Source organism: Callorhinchus milii, unplaced genomic scaffold, assembly GCF_018977255.1.
Source record: "Callorhinchus milii isolate IMCB2004 unplaced genomic scaffold, IMCB_Cmil_1.0 Scaffold4, whole genome shotgun sequence".
In the NCBI taxonomy this organism is placed as follows: domain Eukaryota; kingdom Metazoa; phylum Chordata; class Chondrichthyes; order Chimaeriformes; family Callorhinchidae; genus Callorhinchus; species Callorhinchus milii.
In genome coordinates this window covers 3,792,186-3,806,237 of record NW_024704745.1, presented here as the reverse complement: position 1 = coordinate 3,806,237, position 14,052 = coordinate 3,792,186, and positions in this window count along the sequence as shown.

Below are 14,052 nucleotides of genomic sequence, written 5' to 3'. Positions count from 1 at the left end.
ACCCTCTAGCTGGTCTGAGAAACTCAGCTCACTCACTCAGGACAGTGAGCGAAGCAAGTTTATAATAATAATAATCCTTGCATTTGATGAAGCGCCTTATTAGGTCGGTGAGACGTCTCAAAGCACTTCACAAAATATACTGAAAAGGGTAGTGGCTGTGGGCGAAATGCGGCAGCTAATTGCACACAACAGTGTCCCACGCACGGTCTTGGATTGAGTGACCAAATTATTATTATTTTTTTGAAGGGATTATTACCCACGGAAAAGCGATCCGGCAATCAATTAACAACCGGGTTCCTACTTACTGCTGGGTAAACAGAGGCATGTGGAGTAAGGAAACTTGCCTAAGGTTTGGCCCTGCCTGGGAATCGCACCCGGATCCTCTTGCTTGCGAGACTCAAGAGAGTGAGAGAGACTGAGACTCAGAGAGTGAGTGAGAGAGAGAGAGACTGAGACTCAGAGAGTGAGTGAGAGAGAGACTGAGACTCAGAGAATGAGTGCGAGAAAGACTGAAACTCAGAGAGTGAGTGAGAGAGAGAGACTGATACCCAGAGTGTGAGTGAGAGAGAGACTGAGACCCAGAGAGTGAGTGAGTGAGAAAGACTGAGACACAGAGAGTGAGTGAGTGAGAGAGACTGAGACCCAGAGAGTGAGTGAGACCTTAAATCGTAATGTTTAACAGTGTTGAGATTCCCCACAGAGCATGTTTGGAGGCTCAGGTGTTTTAGTTTATGGTTCATTGAATCTATGGCCAGAGTTAGGTTGAAGTTTTAGTACAAATTTCTGCAGATGCAAATAAAACCTAATTACACAGCATTACATTATACACCAAACTGAAACTCTATAACGCCCCAAAAGAAAAAACACTGACAATACTAATTGAACACCCTAAATCAGTCACATCAGCCTTATTTGGAAAATTAATGCCATATGCAATACAATACCTTCCATTGGGGAAACAATCCCTCATTCATTCCCACACGTACCTTCTGCCCCGTCTGAGATGAGCTAACTCGGCAAAGCCCTGGAATTTCACCTGCAACCTTATAATATTATATTTTATATTTTAGTTCGCCCACAAAATGTACAGTTCAATCCACTTTACAGTATATTCTGCAAAGCGCTTTGAAACGTCTCAACGACCTATGGGATGAGGTGCTATATCAAATGCAAGGATTATTATTATTAAGTTCAAACATTATTATTATAATAGGGCTTGAATTTGATACAGAGCCCTATCTCCTCATTGAGACGTCGCAATGCACTTCACAGAAGAATTTCATGATAATAATAATCCTTGCATTTGGAATAGTGCCTTTCATGTCAGGAGGACGTCCCAAAGCACTTCCCAGGGTATATCATAAAGTAAAGTGCTTGTGTGTTTCATCATCGAACACAGTAGCCAACTTTGCAAACAGCGTTGACTCACAAACAGCCATTGGATTGAATGACCGATTTTTTTATTTGGGGAATTGTTGGCCAAGGCAACAACAACAACAACAAGATTACATTTGTATAGCGCCTTTCACGTCAGGAGGACGCCCCTAGGCGCTGGACAGTGTACAGCATTTCAGACCTGAGCTGGGGTCGGGGGGTGGAGGGGAGGGGAAGTGGGGGGGGTGACTGTATATTCTGGGTAAAAGAAGGCACTGGGAAGAGAGAAACTCCCTTCTTTTTTTGAATAGTGCCACAGGATCTTTAACATCCATCTTAACAGGCAGACGGGGCCTTGGTTTAACATCCAAAGAAAGGCACATTCAACTCCAAGTGAAGTGCCAGCTTAGACTATACGTGTTCTAACTCCTGGTGTGAGTTCTAACCCAGAGCCTTCTGATACACAGGCTGGGTTGCTATCAAGTGAGCCAGCCTGACACACACGCGGCATCCTGTAGCTTACAACAACAACAAGATTACATTTGTATAGCGCCTTTCGCGTCGGGAGGACGTCCCAAGGCGCTGGACAGCGTACAGCATTTCAGACCCGAGCTGGTGTCAGGGGGGGAGAAGGGAGGGAAGGGGAAGGGGGGTGACCGATGGCATGGTCGAAGAGGAGAGTCTTGAGGTAGGACTTGAAGGAGGCTAAGGAGGGGGTGAGGCGGAGTGACTGGGGGATGGAATTCCAGAGGTTGGCGGCAGAGTGCCTGAAGGCTCTCCCACTAATGGGGGACGGGTGGGTTGCGGGACATGGAGCAGGCCAGAGCCGGATGAGCGGAGGGAACGGGCGGGTTGGTAGGGGGTTAGGAGGTCGCAGAGGTAGGGTGGGGCAAGGCCAGGAGGGCTTTGTAGATGAGGACCAGGATCTTGAACTGGATCCTCTGAAGGATAGGGAGCCAATGGAGTCGGGCGAGAGTGGGGGAGATGAGGTCACGGGGGTTGGTGCGGGAGAGGACACGGGCTGCAGAGTTCTGGATTATCTGCAGCCTGTGGAGGGAGGAGTTGGGAAGGCCGACAAGCAGGGCATTTGCCTGTAGGTGATGAAGGCATGAACAAGAGTTTCAGCGGCCTGAGGGGTGAGGTAGTGGAGGAGTCGGGCGATGTTACGGAGGTGAGGGAAGGCCGAGCGGGTCATGGCTTGAATGTGGAGGAGGAGGAAAGACAGTTGAGGGTTGAACAAGACACCGAGGTCCCTGACTGGCTTGGTGAGTTGTAGTGTGCAACCATGGAGGTTGATGCTGCCAGAGCCTGAGGTGCTGAGGCTTAGTGGTTAAAGCACTCACATCGCAAGCGAGAGAACCCGGGTTCGATTCCAGGCGGGGCGAAACCTTACTCCACCACACACCTCTGTTTACCTAGCAGTAAGGAGGAACCCAGCTGTTAGTCGATTGGCAGATCACTTTTCCGGGGGTAATGATTCCTTCTAAATAAATAAATAAATAAACAAATAAACATAATAATAATTTGATTATTCAATCCACGACTGTTTGTGGGACACAACTGTGCGTAATTGGCTGTGGCTTTTNCGCCCAGAAAACACACTGAGTTTAGAAGTGAATCGGCAATTTTATCTGGAGGAGCTTCTGATGGGTATGATTTAACGTTGCACCAGGTGGTGTATAACCCTGTAGGGCATGTGAGGAGATTGAAGCTTTGTAACGTAACATTTGTTTGTGCTGCTGAGAAGCTGTAAGAACGCTGAATGCTCGGGTTGGCTGCCTTTTCGTGAACCACAAATGCCGGCTGTTGTTTTTCGCCAACAAACAAAAAAAACAACAGCAACGCAGAGAGGATGCATCAGGCCAACCAACGCTAAGTATCTGCTTGCTCTAGAGTGTGAAAGCACGTTGCTACAGTTATGTACAGAGGAGATAGCCGTTCCATTTGGTCATTCAGCCAGTTGGTATCAAATCTAACCTTCGTGATGTTAGGACCAGCTCGTGAGGAGGGAAGACCTCAGTTAAAAAAGATACTATATAAAAAAAACAAAAATAATAATATGGTCGCTCAATCCACGACTGTTTGCGGGACACTGCTGTGCGCAATTGGCTGCTGTGTTTCGCCCACAAAATGTACTGTCGATTCGCCCACAAAATGTACTGACACACTTTGAGATGTCTCGAAGCCGTGATAAGGCGCTGTATCAAAATGCAAGAATTATTACAAACCTCTTCAGAGCAACTAACCAGTCAACCCACTTGACGAAGGTGCTCGTAAGAAAATCCAAGAAATTGGAAGACCTAAATAGCACCTTCTCTCCCTTTTGATTTTATTCACTCTCTCTGGTCAGATGCAAAATTGTTGGAAAAGTATTCTGCATCTGAGAAAGCAATACAGTATAATAATAATCCTTGTATTTAATATAGTGCCTTATCACGTCTTCAAGATGTCTCAAAGCGCCTGACAGAAAACACTGTAAAATGAATAGACTGCGTATTTTTCAGGCGAAACATGGCAGCCAATTGCACACAGCAGTGTCCTACGAACAGTCGTTGTTTGAGTGACCAAATTATTATTATTATTATTTGGCAATATTCCACCTGTTTAATAGTTCCACCCAATGGGTTATCAGGGTAAATGAATTTGCAATGTTAACATACCGAGACCAGGGAAACGATCAGTAACGTTGGAGAAACCTGCATCAATTTCCATTATTTATTGCGCAAATGTTTTGCAATATGGAAAAGAAGACTATGGAAAAGGCCCCATTTTTAATTAATTCCGCAAATCCTTCAGGGCACATCTGTAGAATATTATACACAGCTGGCCACATCTCCGTCATCCTTCCTAAAGGTTATAATAGCAACAATAATCCTCGTATTTGATCCTCATAGACATTTCTTGTCTTTGAGATGTCTTAAACCACTTCAGAGGACTTGACTGTGAAGTATCACGAATGTGTAATTGTAGGCGAACACAGCAGTCAATTTGCACACAGCAGTGTCCCACAAACGGCCATGAGGTTTATTTGGGGGAATTGTCAGCCAGGACGTGAATGAGAAACTCCCTTCCACTGTGTGATGAAGAAGGTGCAAAGTTATTTATCTAACGGAAGCAAAATGCGCTTTAGAACTGTACATATTTACAGAGCAGAAAGCTCCACTGTGTCTCTTGTAGGCTCTCTGAAAGAGCTATCCATTTAGACCCATTTTCTTGTCTTTTACCAATACTCTTTTATGAATATATATATAAAATAAATGTATCTATGTATATAATAATAATCCTTGCATTTTGATATAGTGTCTTCGAGACACCTTAAAGAGCTTCATGGAACATGCGTAAAGTGAATTGACTCTACAATTTGTGGGCGAAATGCAGCAGGCAATTGCGCACAGCAGTGTCCCACGAACAGTTGTGGATTGACCAAATTATTATTCTATTTTTCTTCTTTTTTTAAGGGATTATGACCCCCGGAAAAGCGATCCGCCAATCGACTTACTGCTAAGTAAACAGAGGCGTGTGGACTAAGGAAACTCGCCTAATGTTTTGCCCTGCCCGGGAATCGAACCCGGGTCCTCTCGCTTGTGAGTGCTCTAACGACTATGCTGCGAGACTCTAGCATCGTTGCATACACTCATGAAATCAGCTCCGTTTTGTTCATTTTATGCTGAAGACCTTCCGAGCGTTTCCAGCGCTTAAAGATAAGGCTGGCCAGAGGTTACAGCTGTCACTGCTGATCTGGGGTGCCTCATCATGAGCCACTCGAGTGAGTTATAGGCCACATCTGCTGGTGAGGCTGAGAAAACAAACCCGCTGACAGCTGACTATCACACTCTCACATCTGAGATACAGGCTGCACTAACCGACCTGGAATTGGAATTCCACACTGTATACCTCGCCTAATAACTTTCACATTTGGCTTCCATTAATGCTCTAGTGCAGCAGGTTTGCTTGAGAACCTTTAAAACCATCTTGAATAATGCCTACTTTCTTTTTTTTTGCCTCCTCCTCCCCGCCAACTTCTCTCACAACAACTCTCCTGAGGACTCTCTCGTGTTTGTACCAGGGTACAGCACAGTGCAGTGGAGAGCAGTCACCCCTCTCGTACCTTGACCAAGTGGCCTATGTTTCCCTCAGTGTCCCAGCCAACAACTAACCATGTTATAGAAAGGATATAGAGTCACTGGAGAAGGTGCGAAGGAGATTTACATAGATGATACCGGAACTGCAAGGTTATATCTATCAGGAAAGGCTGAACAAGCTTGGGCTCTTTTCTCTTGAAAAGAGCAGGGTGAGGGGTGACCTAATCGAAGATTTTTAAAATGATGAAAGGTTTTGATAGGGTAGACATAGAGAAGTTGTTTCCACTTGTGGGGGAGACCAAAACCAGGGGCCACGAATATAAAACGGTCGCCAATAAATCAAATAGGGAAGTCGGAAGAAACTTCTTTACTCAGAGATTGGTGGGAATGTAGTTGAGGCAAATAGCAATAACAACAACAAAATTAGCAATAACAAAATTACATTTGTAAAGCGCCTTTCACGTCGGGAGGATGTCCCAAGGTGCTGAACAGTCAGGGATCGGGACCCGAGCGGTGGGGGTGGGGAGGGGGGGGCAAGGTTGGGATGAGGGAGGGTCAGAGGGGGTAGGAGGTCAATTGAAGGCACGGTCAAAAAGGAAGGTCTTGAGTCATGCCTTAAAGGAGGCAAGAGAGGGAGCAAGCGAGGTAAGGGGATTGCAGGATGGAGTTCCATCGAGTGGAGGGCAGAGAGGTTGAAAGCTCAGCCGCCGATGGTACAGAGTCCAATATACAACAACAACAAGATTCCATTTATAGAGCGCCTTTCACGTCAGGAGGATGTCCCAAGGCGCTGTACAGTTGGGTCAGGACCCGAGCAGGGGGGAAATAGTCAGGGTGAGGGGAGGGAAGGGAGGGAACGAGGAGGGGGTAGAGTCAAGAGGGGAGCTGAGGCACGGTTGAAGATAACTGTCAAGGCACACATATAATCATAGTTATTTCAAGTTTGGCCTGAGGGCGTGAATACAAGCCAACAGGAAGCATTGGTAATACGGCAACGTAGGAACCAGGAGTAGGCCATTCAGCCCCTCCAGCTTGTTCGGCCACTCTATTATTATACCTCAACTCCAATTGTCTGCCTTTGCCCCATATCCCTTGAGACCCTGACCCAACAAAATTCTATCCACCTCAGTCTTGAAAATTTCAATAGATTCGTGTTTCACTCCTAAATGGCCGAGCTCTACTTTTCTGGAATTCCCCACCAGAGGAAATAGTTTCTCTGTAGCTACCCTATCGAATCCAAACAACAACAAATTACATTTGTACAGCGCCTTTCATGTCGGGAAGACGCCCCAAGGTGCTGGACAGTTCGGGATTTGGACCTGAGCTGGGGATTGGAATCAGGAGGGGGGATGGCAGGAAGACTAGGGGTAGGAGGGTGGCCGATGGCATGGGTGAAGAGGAGGGTCTTGAGACAGGCCTTGAAGAAGACAAGGGTGGGAGAGAGGCAAAGGACTGGGGGATGGGGTTCCAGAGGATGGGGGCAGAGAGGCTGAAGGCCTCTGATGGTGGGGTGGACCAGCCTGGTGTTGTGGAGCAGGCTGGAGCCTGACAAGCGGAGGGAGCCCCAAAACATTATCCTACATGAAAGGCACGACAGTGTAATGAGTGCAAGTTGTTATTGATGTAATGCAAATTCTAAATGTAAAGATTATTATTATTTAACACGCGCCCCCAAATATAAGGAATATTATTATTATTATTAATCACCCTTTATCAGTTAATGCCTCGTGTATCATTGGCAGTCATTTGCTTCTGCCTACGAAACCTTTGTAATGGAGAAACAGAGATAAGAGGAGACGGGACGGGATGGGGGTGGGAGGCACGGGAGGGAAACCATAGAGGGCAGATACAACACTCAGCTATCCGGTTACTCAACCCCACTGACAGACTGCACACAGATCCAGCAGGAGGCCGGCTCCACACAGCAGGAGGTGCAGTCCTTTGGTGGTATGCCCTGCACTAACCTACCCTCCCCCCAATTAGAGCCCTGGTGGCTGCCTTCAAACACGATTCGGAGTCTGCAGTTTACAACAGATAAGGGAGTTTTGTGTTGCAACATGAATGGTTTGAGCTGCAATGTCTCCAGAGACTGTTTATGCACACATGTGTGTTCGAACCCAAAGCACCCCACAAAATGTGTATACAGCTGTATGTCTGCTGTATGTCTTTGTGTGACTGCATCCAGTCCATAAAGGGCAATCTCGCCGCATAAACATTTGTGGACTAAATCATGCTGTAAATAAAATAATAAGAGGATTGGAGTCTTGTAGTTTAGTGGTTAGAACACTCGCCTCGTAAGTGAGAGGAACTGGGTTCAATTCCCCGGGCAGGGCAAAACGGTCGGCAAGTTTCCTTACTCCATATGTCTTTGTTTACCTAGCAGTAAGGAGGAACCCGGTTGTTAGTCAATTGGAGGATTGCTTTTCCAGGGGTAATAATCCCTTAAAAAAGTAAGAATTTGGTCACTTTATCCTTGACTATGGGACACTGCTGTGCGCAATTGGCTGCTGCGTTTCACCCACAAAGTATACAGTCGGTTCACTTCACAGTGTATTTTGTGAAGTGCTTTGAGATGGCTCGAAGATGTGATAAACTGCTATGTCAAATGCAAGGATTATTATTATTATTAACTCTTATACAGCCAAAGGAGACATTTCTACAATTGCAACTGTTTGGGGCGTTATTTTAATTGTTTAATGACACATAGATGATAACTTCAAAGTAAGATCAAGTGGCTGATAAAGGTCTGTAGGATCTGTGAGACTGCAGTGCGTTATTCTGTATGCTCGTCTGTTTGTCTCCAGGCCATTTAACAAACTTTACAAATGTTGCTTCTCATGCCAAATGCAGGCAAAGGAACATTTTGAACGAAAGTAAGATGCTTTACATTCCTCAATCACAATGCGGGGACGTCTCAAAGAGCTTCACAGGATTCACTGTGAAATGCAGTGACTGTGTTTTGCAGACAAACGCGGTGGCCAATTTTTGCACAGCAAAAACATTCATTAAGTGAATGATTAAATTTATCTGCACATCGCAGGACATTGGGAGAAACTCCGGGGTCTTTTCAAGTATCACCATGGAATCTTTAACGTTCACCTGAACCAGGCAGACAGTCAGTACTTATTGCAATATATCCTTTGAAGGTGTTTGAGATGTCTCTATGATATGATAAGTAGCTATATCGAAATGCAAGTATTATTATCATTATTATTATTTAAATCTGCTTGTGGCTATCTTATATGTATGCCCCCTTGTTGTGGACTAACCAAAAAATGGAAATAGTCTATTCAGGTTCATCGTGTTAATCCTCTCATAATTTTTAAACATCTGTATCAGGTCTCTTCTCAATTGGCTCATCTATAGGGAAAAAAAGGTATAACTTGCCCAGTCTTTCCTGATAGTCCTGATATTTATTATTGTTTGCGTTTTTATGGACTTTGCCCATCTGTGTTGCTATTTTTAGAGATAATAAAAGTGGATCAAGCCTCAGGGAGCTGTGTCCCACCATGTTGCACTGGCCAATCATATAATTTTCAGTCTGACTGCAGGCAGCAGAAAACATAATGGGTCTGGAAATTCAAACTAGCTTTAGCCCAGGATGATCCAACATTTTTGGCTGCTGAGGGCCGTCTCCCTGTTTAGATGAATCGTAAAGATCCAGTGGAACTATTTGAAAAAAGAAAGGAGTTTATTTCCCCTGATGTCCTGGCCAACAATTCCTCCAGATGAAATTGATCATTCATCTCTTGGCTGTTTGTGGGACATTGCTGTATGTAAATTGGCTGACGTGTCTGCCTACAAACCCACAACCTAGAGGGTCAACCTCAACTGTGAGTTCAAAGTACTAATATGGGGCTTGAACCCACAAAGTTCTGACCCCAAGAGGTGAGAGAGCTACCGACTGAGCCAGGCTGAACCCTAAAATAAATAGGTGAATGCAACTGGCTCATTTTTTGGTAATGCTGCGCTTTGCCTGAATAATAATAATAATCCTTGCATTTGATATCGCACCTTGTTACGTCATTGAGACGTCTCAAAAGTGCTTCACAGGATATACTGTAAAGTGGATTGATTGGATTTTGAGTGGGCGAAACGTGGCAGCCAGTTTGCGCACAGCAGTCTCCACAGACAGCCGTGGAGTGAGTGACCAATATTATTTGGAGAATTGTTGGCCAGGACACCAGTAGAAACTCCCTTCTCTTTTCCAATAGCACCGCAGGATCTTTAACATCCACCTGAACCGGCAGACGGGATCTCAGTTTCACGTTTCATCCGAAGGACGCCACCTCCGACATTGCATCTCCCTCCCCACCCCCAGCGCTGCATTGGAATGTTAGCTTAGACTATATAAATCTATTTAGGGGATTGAGTCAAATTAATAACCCAGCACATCTGGCTGCCACAATCCGACCGACGAGCTGAAATCTTACGGAGTAATTCCATGCTTGAGGGGTTGGGTACTGCCTACGGTCTGTGAGATTGCTCTGATCCTCTGGCTGCTGAACACATGCTGTTACAGCCATCAGTCAGCGAGCAGCCTGACACAGTCAAAACAAGTGAAAGCCCGTCAACACACAGCTGGCTTCCTGTTAACCCTCTCTCCAGTCAGCTCCAGTCACACAGGCGGTCTCTGAATTGTGCGAGCTCTTTCACCTCAGACAATTGAAAACGAAAAGGGACTTTGCTTGCGGTGACCTACCCAACAGTCTCCCAGACTGGGGCAGGGCTCGGAAGGGCAGACCAGTCACTGGGTGCAGGGAATCCTCCCATTCAGCTGCTGTTAACCCCACAAGCCAAAGCCCTAACGGGTGGGAGGTCCTAGCTGGACAAGCAGCGGAAAAGCTTGCCAAAGAGTGCTATCAACCTCAAGTTTTAGACGGTTAGACTCCAGAAGTTATCCCAAAAGCACTCTTTGGGGTCCCCAAGCCTTGGTTCTTGCCAACCTGCGCCTAACACTTTCCGGAATTGGGCAAGCAGGATGCGTCTCTCCAGGGAGAGAGTGCGCATTCTATTCCAAGAATCTCTCTCTGGGATTTCCACGTATAGGTGCGGGAATCCAAAACAAGGGGGCATAGTCTTAAAATGAGAACCGGGCCATTTAAGAGTGAAATCAGGAAGCATGTTGTCACTCAAAGGGTGGTAGAAATCTGGAATTCTCTCCCCCAAAAGGCTGTGGATGCTGAATTCATCCACACCTTCAAGAGTGAGGTTGACAGATTTTTGGTAGGTCAGGAAATCAAGGGATATAATAATAATAATTATCCTTGCTTTGATATAGCGCTTTTCGTGTCTTCTAGCACTTCCCAGAATATGCTGCAAAGTGAATTGACTGTATATTTTGTGGGCGAAACGCGACAGCCAATTGCAGACAGCAGTGTCCCACAAATAGTCATGGATTGACTGACCAAATTATTTTTTTATTATCATCCCCGGAAAAGCGATCCGCTAATCGACTCGACTAGCAACTGGATTCCTACTTACTGCTAGGTAAACATGGGCGCGTGGATTAACGAAACTTGCCTAAGGTTTCGCCCTGCCGGGATTCAAACCCAGGTCTCTTGGGTTGCGAGGCGAGTGCTCTAACCACTGAGCTGCAAGATATGGGGAAAAAGCGAGAAATTGGAATTGACAGGATTAGTTGAGGGACAGATCAGCCATGATCTAATTGAGTGGCGGAACAGACTCGAAGGGAAGGCTGAATGGCCTATTCCTGTTCCTATGATCCTATGCATGGAATTATCAGGTTGGGCTTGGATACTCTTATGCATGGTGTTGCATCTCCACGTGCGTCAGACACCCGGCAAACCAAAAAAAAAAAAAAAAAATCTTCCAGACAAAATGTTTTCATTCACCTCATTGCTATTTGCATGACCTGCTCTATATAATAATAATCCTTGCATTTGATATAGTGCTTTTCACGTTGGGAGGACGTCCCAAAGCGCTTCACAGAACACACTGTAAAGTGAATTGACTGTATATTTGTGGGCGAATGCGGCAGCCAATTGCGCACAGCAATGTCCCACAGTCATAGATTGAAACTGACCAATTTATTATTGTTTTGTTTTGGAGGGATTATCATTAGGCTCTGTGTGGAGTAAGGAAACTTGCCCATGTGAGAACCTTAGTCTGCTGTAGTAAATAGTAAAATGTGCACTACTGAACTCACTGAATCACTAAAAACATAGTGGTTAGAGCGTTCGCCTCACTAACAAATGGACCAGGGTTCGATTCCTGGGCAGGGTAAAACCTTAGTTAAGTTTCTTTACTCCACACGCCTCTGTGTACCAGCAGTAAATAGGAACCCGGTTGTTAGTCAATTGGAGGATCACTTCCTGGGGGTAATAATCCCTTCCAAATTTTTAAAAAATATTAATGACGTGATAAGGTGCTATATCAAGGATTAAAGGATTGATGGCCTCTCACTTTCATAGGTGCTAGTTCAGAGGCAGAGACACTATTGCTCCAAGTTTGATGCAAACTCCCTATGAAATCTTTACCTTAAGAAGCAGGATTTGTACTCTTATTGCACACAAAACTTGTTTTGTTTTTTTCCTCTGCATGAATGAACCCAACAAAATATAACACAATCCTTGCATTTTATACAGCGCCTTATCACGACTTCGAGACATCTCAAAGCGCTTCACAGAATAGACTGTAAAGTTCATATATTGTGGGTGAAACGCGGCAGACAATTATGCACATCAGTGTCCCACAAACAGTCACGGACTGAGCGACCAAATTATTATTTTTATTTATTTATTTTGAAGGAATTATTACCCCTGGGTAAAGCGATCCACCAATCAACTAACAACCGTGTTCCTTCTTACTGCTAGGTAAACAGAGGCGTATGGAGCAAAGAAACTTGCCGAACATTTCGCCCTGGCCGGGAATCGAACCCAGGTCCTCTCGCTTGTGAGGCGAGCTCTCTAACCAATATTTTGTATACAAGAGATCTGAACTTCCACTCAAATATACTGCAGCATCACATGAACTTTTTTGTTTTTAATACCTTACTTACTGCTCGAAGCCTTCAGGAAAAGAAACTGAAATCCAACAAGCGTTTTAATCAAGTGTGTGTTTTTATATTAAAAAAATGATATTTGTAAACAATCCGTTAGATTATATTTCATCTTTCCAGTTAAGTATTATATATTAGTCTCTCTCTCTCTCTGACCAGAAGGCTGAAGGAAGGATGGTCCCTTAGGATTTTCCATGGACTCTGATCATTCGCTTATTAACTAAAAGAGACATGGCAATCGCGTGAGAGAAATGCTGAGCATTCCCCATCGGTCAGAGAACTCCACCTCCACGTGTGTGTAAATGACTGAAATGCACAACTCGGCTCCTGTTCAGCTACAAAACCAGACTGACCGACTGATTAATGGCTGTGTGATATGCAAAGGTACTTCAGCTCATTGAAGAGGTCATTCCGATATCCCTTGAATGAAAGTGTGGCCCAAACAACAACAACAACTTGCATTTACACAGCGGCCCCTCATGCAGGTTAGCGTCTTAGAGCACTCGACAGTGACGGGGCACAATGACCGTTGGCCTGAAGATGGGGAAGGAGGGGGGCAAGGTGGAGGGATGGAGGGAGAGTGTTCCAGAATTTTGGGGGCATAGTGGCTGAAAGCGGGGCCGCCGATGGTGGAAAGAGGGCACGGGGGACAAGCAGGAGGCTGGACAACAACACAAAGCCTTGCATTTCCATAGGGCCCTGCGTGCACTCGAACAAGAAGAGCTCCCCTCCCCGTTTCCCCCTTCCCCCACAAAGTGGGTCAGCGTTTTCCCATTCGCTTCCTGAAAGTCCAAATGAATATGGTTCCCCCTCTCCCCCCACCCCAACCGCACAGGGACTCTCCTCCGCAGGACAATCATTCAGTAATTCAACCGATAGCTTGTTGGGCGGCACGGCGATAGATGACCCCAAGATAATCCTTCTTCCGTGACCGAAAATAAAAGTGAGAGACAAGTTAGCGAGCGCCAGGCTTCATTCAAGTTTAAACCTACAAACGCGAGTCAAAGATAAAGATCTTCTGCGTTACAAGTTCCGGAGAGAAATATATGTTTTTTTTTTAAAAAAACTAACAGAATTTATCGAGCGAGTAACTATTTTGAGCTTAGTGTTTGGAACTAAATTGCATCTAAATCTCTTCAGGATTGTGGCTCAACAATGGGGCGGTGGGTGTGGGTGGTGGAAAGTTTTTTTTCCGGACTGCCAGCAGTAATGCAGAGAACTTCCCTTGGATCCCTCCCTCCAAAACCTAGAAATATTGGTCCATCTCCAATTTAGGTTGAAGCAGGAAGTGTTGATTCTTTCAAACACAGATTAAGATAGTTTTCTTTTAGGAAATAACGTTATGGGATATAGTACATGGGTGGTTTGGGACGTATGTGCGTGCGACCGCCAGGAAGGTGGAAGGTGAACTAGATGGACCTTGGTCTTTCTTTGTCTAGCATTTCTTATGTTCTAATTTACTTTCTATCAGCGATCAGGGGACCCTCTGCCTCCCTGTCCCCTCTCAATCTCTCCTCTCTGCCTTCCTTAGCCCCTCTCTGCCGCTTCTAACACTATTGATCCAGGGCGGTCCAA